The sequence below is a fragment of the Falco cherrug genome, chromosome 11 (genome assembly GCF_023634085.1).
Source record: "Falco cherrug isolate bFalChe1 chromosome 11, bFalChe1.pri, whole genome shotgun sequence".
Lineage (NCBI taxonomy): Eukaryota > Metazoa > Chordata > Aves > Falconiformes > Falconidae > Falco > Falco cherrug.
Genome location: NC_073707.1, coordinates 15,188,404 through 15,198,779, shown reverse-complemented (window position 1 = coordinate 15,198,779; position 10,376 = coordinate 15,188,404). Strand labels below are relative to the sequence as shown.

At 39.9% G+C, this 10,376-nt stretch overlaps 1 long non-coding RNA gene across 1 annotated transcript; it reads left to right on the top strand.

Moving 5' to 3' along the window:
* The first annotated feature begins 3,286 nt into the window (after nt 1–3,286).
* Nucleotides 3,287–10,150, top strand: LOC114017089 (uncharacterized). The gene is made up of 3 exons (XR_003561948.2): nt 3,287–3,535; nt 9,348–9,384; nt 10,021–10,150. It is a non-coding gene; the product is annotated as an uncharacterized LOC114017089 (long non-coding RNA).
* Nucleotides 10,151–10,376: the final 226 nt, after the last annotated feature.

Here is a 10,376-nt window from a genome sequence, read left to right as displayed (position 1 = left end):
TGTCTGCCACAGAACAGTTGATAATTTCTTTAAGTTTGAAAATGAGCAAATGGGTTCAGTTCTACATCAGCTAGTAAAACTCAGATGCTCAGGAGTTTATTTTGCTTTGAATTTTTTTGAAGTGGAAGTTGCTGGTTATTATTTGACTTTCTTTCTGGCTCCATTTTGGGACAGCTTCAGTTTTTGAAAACTGTACTGAATGCATTTATTAGTGCTATTGGTTGAAAATGAATGGGGTTGGAAAAACCATTTCAAGCAGCCTCTAGGAGCACAAGCAACACTTACATACTTGGGTTTTTGCAGGGATTGCTGTGTTCAAGCTCAATTTGATGCTGAGTTGACATGTATGTTGTGGAACTCTAAATAAATCTTTGTCCTTCTAGTCTTTGATATTAACTCCTTTTAATTAGTATTTAAAATGTCCTATAGCGTTTATTAATATTTTTTCCCAGTCAAAAGTACAAATTCGGAAAGCAAAAAGGAAACTGGCCACATTTATAAGCATATTCTAGTGCTGTGGCCTTACTTTCTGCATATTGAAGAGCTAAGCATCTATGTCCATCTTGCTACCAGCTGACTTTAGCTGAAGCTATTATTCATGCCCTCTGTTACACTCAAGGGATGTGTAATGAGTAGTATGTGCTTAAATGGGTCCTGTCAACTCAGTGTGTGCCATATTTCAGTTACATAACTCTACTCTGCAGGAACAGATTAATGCAGCAATACGAACAGCCTTCACATTTGTTTTTGAAACGATTAGCTGAATCTAGTACTTTGTAGCAGCTTAAGTACAGCATGTCAACTGTTAATTGAATCAGTCTGGATAGATGTTTTGAGTGCTTTGTTCTGCAGCTGCATTCACCTCAGCTAGCTTAGTTTAAAGAAGCAATACTGAAAATAAGGAAGTTTTGGTAAATTTTTTGCTCATCTCTTGTGTGACCTGACCTCCAACCTGTCTTTGGGTGCAGCCAATGATTTTTTGTTTTGTGGTTTTTTTTCAGCTTGCCATCCTTGAGACCAGTTCACTGGTGAGAAGTGACAGTGTTCGCTCTTGTCCAGTTCACCTTGTATTTACCTGCTTATTAGTAGTTTCATTAAGTTGTGACTTTGAAGATGCCATAAACAAGTTCGTGAACTTACTGGATGCCTGTATGAAATTATTCAGAGTATAGGATGGAGAATGGAAAAGAGTGGAACTGGAAAAAAAATCAGGACTTCCAGTTTCTGGAAAACCTCTTTCTTTTTTGCCTTTGTACCTCGGAGGTGATACTATTCTCAAAAAAGATGAAATGAGGAATCTGAGATAGGGAGGACCATGATCTGTCATATTTGCTTCTTTCCAAATGTATGTTCTGAAAGAACATTTATATATAAGAGGCAAAGGTAGAGGCTAATCAATGACTACTTGAGGAAGCAGGCATTATTCTAACTTGTGCATTTAAATACTTTCAGGTTGAAAGTTTTGTATTACACATTTGGACTAGCGGTAATGGGATAATCAAACAGTGTATGCTTGCAGTGGGCAGGCTCAAATGTTACAGAAGCAACCCAAGAACTCTGCATCTGTACTGCAAGACAGAGTAAAGCTGGGTGCAAGGCCCCTCAAGGGGAGGCAGCGGGAATTTGAAACACCTTGTGCCTCGCGAAGCTCACTGGGATCATGTTTTCCGTAAACAGTTCTGCACCATTCTGAACCGATCTGAATTGGCAGATGGCTTGAAAATTGGTACTTTGCATTAGTCAAGGGCCGTGAAAAAGTAACTGCTGGGAAGTCCTAACACTGCACAACCTATAGAAAGGTTCTGTTTGGTGGGTATCCCTCTGGCTGCAAGGATCCCTGAAACTCCCTTTTCTGCTCTATTAGGATGCTTGACAGTTCTATTTGGAGACAGTAAGAGAATAAAAGGAAACCTATATGCCTCTTCTAGATTTAAACCAATTGAATACATCTCAGAGAAGTGAAGTTATCTGTAGGCAGATAAACTATATTGAATCAGAAAAACAGAAAGGGGAGTTAATTCTGTGTCATGGCTTGAAAAAAATGGTTCTGCTTTTACAGCTACTCTCAGGCCTTGTTTCTATCCACCTAGAGCTTGAAGCACGGTTTATTTAGAGGTAAGAGACCTGACTGGAGAACTCGCCTACTGTTTGTAGAGGGTAGAGTGCTGCAAGGAAAAACCATTAAAGCAACAATGCTGCTACAGAATTGATAAAAATACCAGATAATGTCTGATATTTTTGCCAGTAATTTTTTGAAAAGGAAAAGTTCTGCCTTACAGCTCTGTTGCTGTCCGACTATCCAAAGGCTTGTGGCATTACAGTACATTGTATGCGGCAGTCACAGTCTCTGCCTTTCTTTTAAACTTACATGTTTTAATTTCAGAATCAGTCTGGCACTGTTTGGCTGTTTGAGGTCATGATTGACCCCTCCTGGTATAGAGCGGGACCAAGTCCCCCCTGCTGTGCGGCGCTGTGCTGTGCAGGGCCGGGGGGGCCTCCTGTTGGGCTGGGAAGTGAGAGCTCCCGCCTCTCCTTCCCTGGGTTGTTTGGGGCTCTTTGTTTTAATAACTCATTAATTAGACTGAATAAAATGTTGGTTATGCCATGAATTATTTATTTGCAGTAAAATACAATAAAGTTGAAACATTGGGTTTTCTCCTCAGTTTACTGTGGACAGCGGTGCTTGCTCTGTTCAGTTTCCTCACCACAGGGTTAGTGCTCTGGTTTTCTGCTTTCTTGAACATTAACTGAAAGAAGAAATGCTAATTACAACCATTTACCAATTAACTGTTTCACCTTCAGTTGGTGAATTTAGAACAGCATTTCATTTTTCATTAACCTCTTGTTCGGAAATTTGATTAAGGCAGGAGTTTGAGAACAACAACAAAATTTCTCATGTACCCTGATTGTCTCTGCAGCCAGCTGAGGTGGGTGCAAGGCAAACTTGTAATTGTTTTTTTCATTGAGCTGTATCTTCTGAAATCAACAACAGGTTATTGGCTTTTGTTTTTAAAAGGCTGATGGAAATAAAGTGAGTGTCCAGTTGCTGTGGTCGCAGCCCCAATCCAAAACATGGATTGAGCCCATGAAGGGCCAGAACGTGGTTATTTGTCCATTAAATACAACTATGACTAACTTTAGAGGAAAAAGGGTGTCCTCTAACAGCCCTTAGATACTTCTGCACTTTCAAATAATCTAGAATTAGATTATGTTTTTACCAGAGTAGCCTGAAGGCCTGTGCACTGACTCTGCGTGCTTTTATCTCCTCAGAGGAGGAAGCCATTGCTGTCCTGCCCAGCCTGCCATTTTACCACAACATCTGGCTTTCCTCAGCTATGTGGCAGAGTAACCTAGCTCATTCTGTCAGCGGGCCTTTATCAGTAGCATGTTCTGCATTAATTCCAGCTCCTTCACAGTGCCTGTGACTGCGGTCATGCAGCCTGCTGGTGGAGTTCTTGCCAGCTTCCTTTAGTCATGCAGCCTGTCCCTCCGTCTGCACTGTTGGTGCCACCTCAGCCGCATCCCCCAGGAAAAGGTAAGCTGAAATTCTCCTTCCTAAATCTGCCAGGAAACAATTTGCCTAGGCTTCTTCCTTGCCAGGCTTTCTCTGTGTGAAGTGGCCTGGTAATCTGTTGGCTCACCACCGGTCTGCCAGTCATGTGGCTAATCCTGAGGGTTGTCTCATCTGAGGTGAAAGATAAGGAGAAGGGTCTGAACGTGGCACATGTATGTGAAAGATCAAGAGACTTCTGCCTGCTGTGTTACGAGACATGAGTGAGCTGTTTGTTCTTACCTCTTCCAAAACGTTGTATGAATGTGGATAAATCATTTAATGTTATTGCCTTAGTTCTGTGTATGCAAAATGAAAATTATTTTTACCTTCTTTACCAAGTTGCTAAGAGGATTGAGTAAAGAAGTACTCGACTCCTGCAGTGTTGGGCAATTTAGAAATGCTTGTAAGGAAACTGCATAAACTTTGCTGTTGTAGAGCAGCAGTACTGTCCAGCCCTTCTCATCTCCTCAGTTTTCAGCATCCACTGTAATGCTTCCTCTGTTCTTTTGAACATATCTTGCTTAGTCAGAAAACTTGCTTGCTGGGAGGCTTCGTTCTGTGTTTAGCTCAGCCGTGCCTTCCACTCTTTGAATTTCATTATAACTGTTGCACGCTCAAGGTGTTCTCACCAGAAGATAAGGCATTTTAAGCCAGGTCTTCAGTCCTCAGAAAACCTTCTTTGTCATCTGTTAATGGAAGTCACACTTGACCCTGACTCAGGAGACCACTGCTATTCAGGAAGACCAGCGCAATGCCTGCTGAAGATACATTCCGGTGATCTTTACTAAACATAGCTTAGAAACTAAATACAGGAACGTAAAGCCAGTATATCCTTAAATTAAGAATGGCTCCATACCCACACATGTAAATGTTTTGGGGCGTCTGTGTTTATTTTTCCAGCAGTCATTGTGACAGCTAGGAGCTCTATCAGATTAAGATCTTCAAAGCTTCCTTGAAGATATGATGCTCTTCTCCACTAATGGCTTGACTTTGTGCCCTGTCAGAACAGAAGCCTTTTAGTCACAGTGAGCTAGTCTTCTTCAACGCCTTAATACCTCTTCCCATGGACACTTCAAGGAGGGAGCTTCATATTGTTGAGCTCCTCATCTCTTCACCTTACTAGTGAGCTCTTCATGCCTTCCTGATGCAATTTTTCTTTGCTTTCCTCTTACCTGTGAAGTGCTTTTAGCATCTGACTGTTCTTTGGCCACTATATGCTGACTTACGGGACAGTGCTACTGCCCTACCACAACATCCCAGCAAAACTTTCTGGAGATGTACTGTGAGCAGTATCGCTGAATGGACTTGGACTTAAATGACCCATTAATTGGGGAAAGTGTGAAATCCGTAACTTGAAATTGCCACTGAAGGCAGTGGATCCTAAAACTACAGCATCTCCACTTTTACTGCAAGTAGATGGACTTGTAGCATTAATTTTTTGGGGGGAAATAAGACTGTTTTTCCACATTACACGATTATTCTGGTTTTAAAAGCTCTGTCCTCTCTGGTAGCTTTGGCTGGGAATGTTGGCCTTATGGAATACTGGGTGGTTTTATCTGGTTGATTAATTTTGTGCCTGACATGTGGAATGATTTCACCTGAAATAAGACCTTCAAAAGGAAAAGCTAATTCACTTTTTTTTTTTTCCTTTTAAACATTAATGTAATATATACAGTTTAGAACATGATTACACAAGTAACAAAACTACTCAAACAGCAGAACCTTGAGTGTGAGACATAGCAACTTTGACTTTAGAAGAAGAGAAGCAAGAAGCTAGACTAATGGCTCAGAAAACACGCTACTTTCTTTTTGATGGGATTCAAAATTAACTTAGTGTTTGAATGAGAGTCTCGTTCACACAGTGTATGTTACACACCTTGCTAGCTGGCAGTGCAATGAAAGTGTTTCCTAATGAAACTTCCATCACTGTAAAGTAATCACATATCTTTGCTAAGTAAATAATATTGTCCTAACTGTAATGTGGGTTTATCACTCCATTTTCTGAACACTGTTGTTATTTAAGCAGGATGTTTGTCATATGTAACAGTAATATAAATTGATACCGAATAGATAGATCTTTTAAAGAAAGCTGTGATCAACATCTTGAAGAATGTAATGGCTTTTGGGGATGTTTTTTTTTTATTTGTTTGGCAGGGCTCTCTGTGTGTGTGCTGCTTATTACGTTTGTGTGCGTGCAGAGTAGAAAACACTTTCAGAAGCTTGTCAGTGAAGAATCGTTAATTGCATAGCAATAGACATTCACATAGGTGCTCTCTAATAAATTCATACTTGATCTTTGTGTGGACACTTCAAGTGCCGCTTTCCAGCAATCAGCAGCTCTTCCAGCTCCAGTGATCACCAGAAGTTATTTTGGGAAATTACAGGAAGTGCATACTTAGTCTGAAAATAGTTAAGGCCAATTCTTAAAAAGAGGTGTTAAAGCATGAATGACTTACAATTCACATAGATAACTGAACTGTCATTGTATTATACTACTTCCCTAAAAAATATTTCAATAGCTCTAATGGGAAGGAAGCAAGAAATGAAACTCAAAAGGAAATAAATCACAAGTCCAGTGTGCTCAAATTCCCCCTTTGTCATCTTTATGTCTTTTATCGTTTTCAGTATTTCTGCATACTCTTTTTTGAAGCAAAGTTTACCCAGCAAACAAGAGTCAGATTTCTCATACCTATCATTTGCATTCGTTGGTTTCCTCTCTTTTGTTTTCTAAGGTTGACAAAGAGAAATGTACAGTGACTTTCTTTGATTTAACAGCTTTAATGTTCTAGTCCAGTTCCACCTTTACTGTACCTGTTTGGTGCTATTGCAGTACTGTGGTATCCCTAAGTATAACACGGTATGTGTTTTCATTTATTATGAAGAAAAGTAATTCAAAACCAAAAGGGTGAGAACTCTTAAGGCCATGCTTTCAGAAACAGGTTTTACCTCCTGTGTTCCATCACAGGAAATGAAAGGTCAGGATAGTTAAAACAGGAGTGCTGCTTTTGCTGCAGTAAAATACAATGCTTCTGTATGATCATTATTTTAAATTACTTCTCCAACTTTGTCACTGCCAAAATTAATCAGGGTAATGTATGGCAGACTGAACTGAAATACACACAGTAAGGTACCCTGACTTCCTAAGACAGGAAAAAAAGTGTTCATTTCTGAGAGGGAGCTGAATTAATACAAGATAATTCTCTACTGTATCAAGTAGTGCTTAAGATGTGTGTTGTTTTGTTTAAATAGTGGGGCTTAAAATGAGACTGCTTAAAGGAAGAGGGAACTCAGTGTCATAAGGATTCTTTCTTTGGGGGCATGGGGAAAAAATCGTGGTTCCCAGCCAGTGTTTTTTTAACGTGATAAGGGGAACTGCACACAGGGTGGTGTGGGAGTATGCTGTGCACAGGCTTCCATAAACCAACATCATGAGGCACACAGCAAATAAAAACAATTCCAGATTATAATTATTGTTTAGTTGATCCCCTGGTTTAGAGCTAATTTAGACAGCAAAGAATAGAGGTAACCCTTCCTCACACCACCAAAATTGGAAGGAGCTGAAACCTAGGCAGTAGGCTCAAGCTTGGACGTGGGTTTATGCAGGGTTGAAAAAAACAGCCATCAAAGATTGGGAAAACCCTAACAAAATCCACAGTTGTGATCTTTGCCCATGGAAACAGCGTGATCGAAGTGGAGCTTGGATGCTGAACTTAACCCTGCTCACGCCAGAGGGATGATCCTCTCCTGACTGGCTTTATCTGATCTCCCGTCAGCAGAAGTGACCTCAGGAGCAAGGTGCACCACGCCATCGGAGGGCTCGGCCGGCAGTCACTGCTGTCTGTGCCCGTGCTGTGGGCACTCCCCATGGAGCACGTACGCTTGCAAGGGTGATGTGATGGACCTGCTGCCCAGGGAGTGGCTGCACCAGACCCTGCTCTAGTGGGAAACCTCTGAGTGCTGTTAATCACTTACCCCTGGTGCATGGAGTTAGGGGCCGCTGTTCAGGTGTATGATGGTAACATACCTGATTAATACAAACGGGAATTTGGCTGCAAGCTTCTGAATGCCTGCCTTGGTTGCAGTAGCAGGCAGAACATGTCATGACTAAGTGAATTCCTGCAGCCCACACAAAGTGGTCCTCTTTCAGTTTTATAATTTATGAATATGTTGCTGGGAATAAACATAGGGCTTGTGTGCTCCAGGCAGTGTTTAAAGCTCTATCTTGCTCTTGTCTCACTGCATAACAAAATCCCCGTCACAGATGGTAGCCAGGCCAGAGACAAAGCTTACAATGAATTGATGATGTGATTATTTTTTTTTTAACTTGTACAGTTAGATTTTTGTAAACATTTCTTTGTTCATACCTTCTTGTGTATAGAGTATTCCCATGTCCTCTGCACCTGCATGGAAAGTCTGCCACTGTTCCTAGAGTGACGTGACCTAGATTTTAAAACAAAAACTGAACGCAAGATGTTTTCTGCTGTAGGCTTACATTTTCACTGGAACTGAACTCTCCCAAAAGTACATTGGCCTTGATCAAGGTCTGGAATGGGTGAGCCGAGAAGGGAATTCTTGCAACTCAACCCTAACTTTCAGATCCAGCTAGCATAATTATAGTTTAGCTACTGGCCGGTAGTACTGCTCTGGATACCATCAAAGCATTCCTGTAAAACATTTTGAACTACTCCCAATGACCACTTCTGTGGTTGGTATATAGTAACTTCTGAGCACATATTTAATTGTGCCTTGTCCAAAGGGTTACGCAGTTTCTATATACAGACACCAGCAGAGATCTGTGTGAGTTACCCATCTACCAGAAAAGCATAGTTGTAAAGACTGGATAATTTGACTACCCAGGCATTGTGGCATCCATTGCGTAACCGTACTTCAAACGCTGTCTGGAGTCCGTGGCAGCTTCCCAGGCAGGATCTATCATATCAACTAATGCATCCGGAATGGGCTGTATCAAAAGCTTTAGCAAATCAATGCATACAGAAATGTAATTTGACTTTAATCAATTTTATTGTTAGAGCAGAAGAGGAAAACATAGATAAAAGCTTTAAGAGTACAGAAAGGAAAACTTTAATTTGTAGGAGGCTAATTAATTTGTTTTTAAGATGTGTTTTTTCCAGTCCTTTGGTGAAGTGCAGCTTGTTTAAATAAACTGACTTGCTGGAAGGAAAAGACAGCACCCATAGCAGTGTTGTTCTTGTATGCAGAGATTAGTGTAAATTATTTGTATTTATTTTCTTCTTTCCTTAAGTACCTAAAATACACTAACTTATTCGGAAGAAAATAAGAAGGAAAAAGGGAATTAAGTGGAACTGTAGAAGATAAGGAAGGAAGAAATGGGAAAAGCATCAGAGTAACTGTGTCTAACTGTGTGTGTGTGTATATGAATATATGTGTGTAAAACCAACAAATGTTCCAACAGCACTGACTGCAAGCTAACCAAAAGTCACAAATCACCCTTGAAAACTCAGTTCTATTTTTATTCCACAATGGCCTTAACTTCTGTATTTAGCAGGCATTTATTCATTAGAGAGTAACTGATGGTTTTTGTATGGAGTTCAAGTTAGGGTTTGCTTTATGTTGTAAGTCTGATGCACGTGTTCTATGGGATGTATTTAAAGATGAATATCTCTTGGAGGAAATGTTGTATTACTTGTGTTTGAGATTATGTTAAATATTCACCCAGGACTCAGTTTCAGTAGTAGACCTGTTTTTGTGAGGTGGGGTACAGCTCAGCAGTCTTCTGTTGAACCAAGGTAATTTTGGGGTTATTTTCCTGCAGGTGGTAGCCATCCTGGATCTCTATAAGGATAAAAGAGGTCAGTATGTGATACTTGCTTCTATAGCAGGCTGCTTAGTAAATTAGATAATCCTCTTCTGTTGCTGTTTGATTTGAGTGATATCTATTCTGGAAAAGACAAATACAGATAAGTCTGCCTACCCATTTAGATGACACCTGAAGAACGTCTATGAAATTAAGAGGCCAAGTATTAGCATTTAACTGTAGTCACTGCATATTAATTCCTGTTCCTATTTATAATAGTGTGTGCAATGAAAGAAATCAAATAATGAAATTTCCTATAGATGTACATAAGACTATCATAACTGTCAGTCAGCCTATTCTGATAATACTGTGAATCTGAGCATTAATTTTCAAGCGCTCTCCTTTTCCTACTTTTCTGTCAGCTTGCTGCTGCTATTCTTAACTCCTAAACAGTCAGCATTTGGGTTGGTGGAAGATGAAAAGTAGGTATTTCATGTCTGTGTTTCTTATTGAGGACAGCTTAAAAGTTGGAGAGGTGCATCTGAACATTTGTGGGGAAAACTATGTGAATACAAATCAGAACTAAGCACTATGAGATTTCTATTTGTTGTTTTTGAGACAGGTGGGATTTTTAAAAAGTAATTAGGAATTACTTAAATGGACAGACAAAGAAAGTATTTTTTATTTCTAGCTTTTAGAATTGACCTGATTTCCACAAGTGCAAGGCAACGACAGACGCTGTCTTCTACATTGGGCTCTCAGGTTATGGCGCATTTCTGAGAACCAAGCCATTTGCTGCTACTTCTGCACTTCTAAAACTAACTTCTTAAGGTATTCAGGACTATAAAAAGTGATATGTATAATTAGCAGATATTGTGAATTATTTGCAAAACCTTGTATTTTCAGGAAAAATATTGCAATTCTTACAGTAACATTAAAGAGCAATAGACCTAAAAAAAAAAATCATGTTTGCATGACCTATCATGCTTTATTTGGGGATTTAAATCTGTCTTTTTGTTTTATTATGATTTGCAGTGCTTTTTTGTT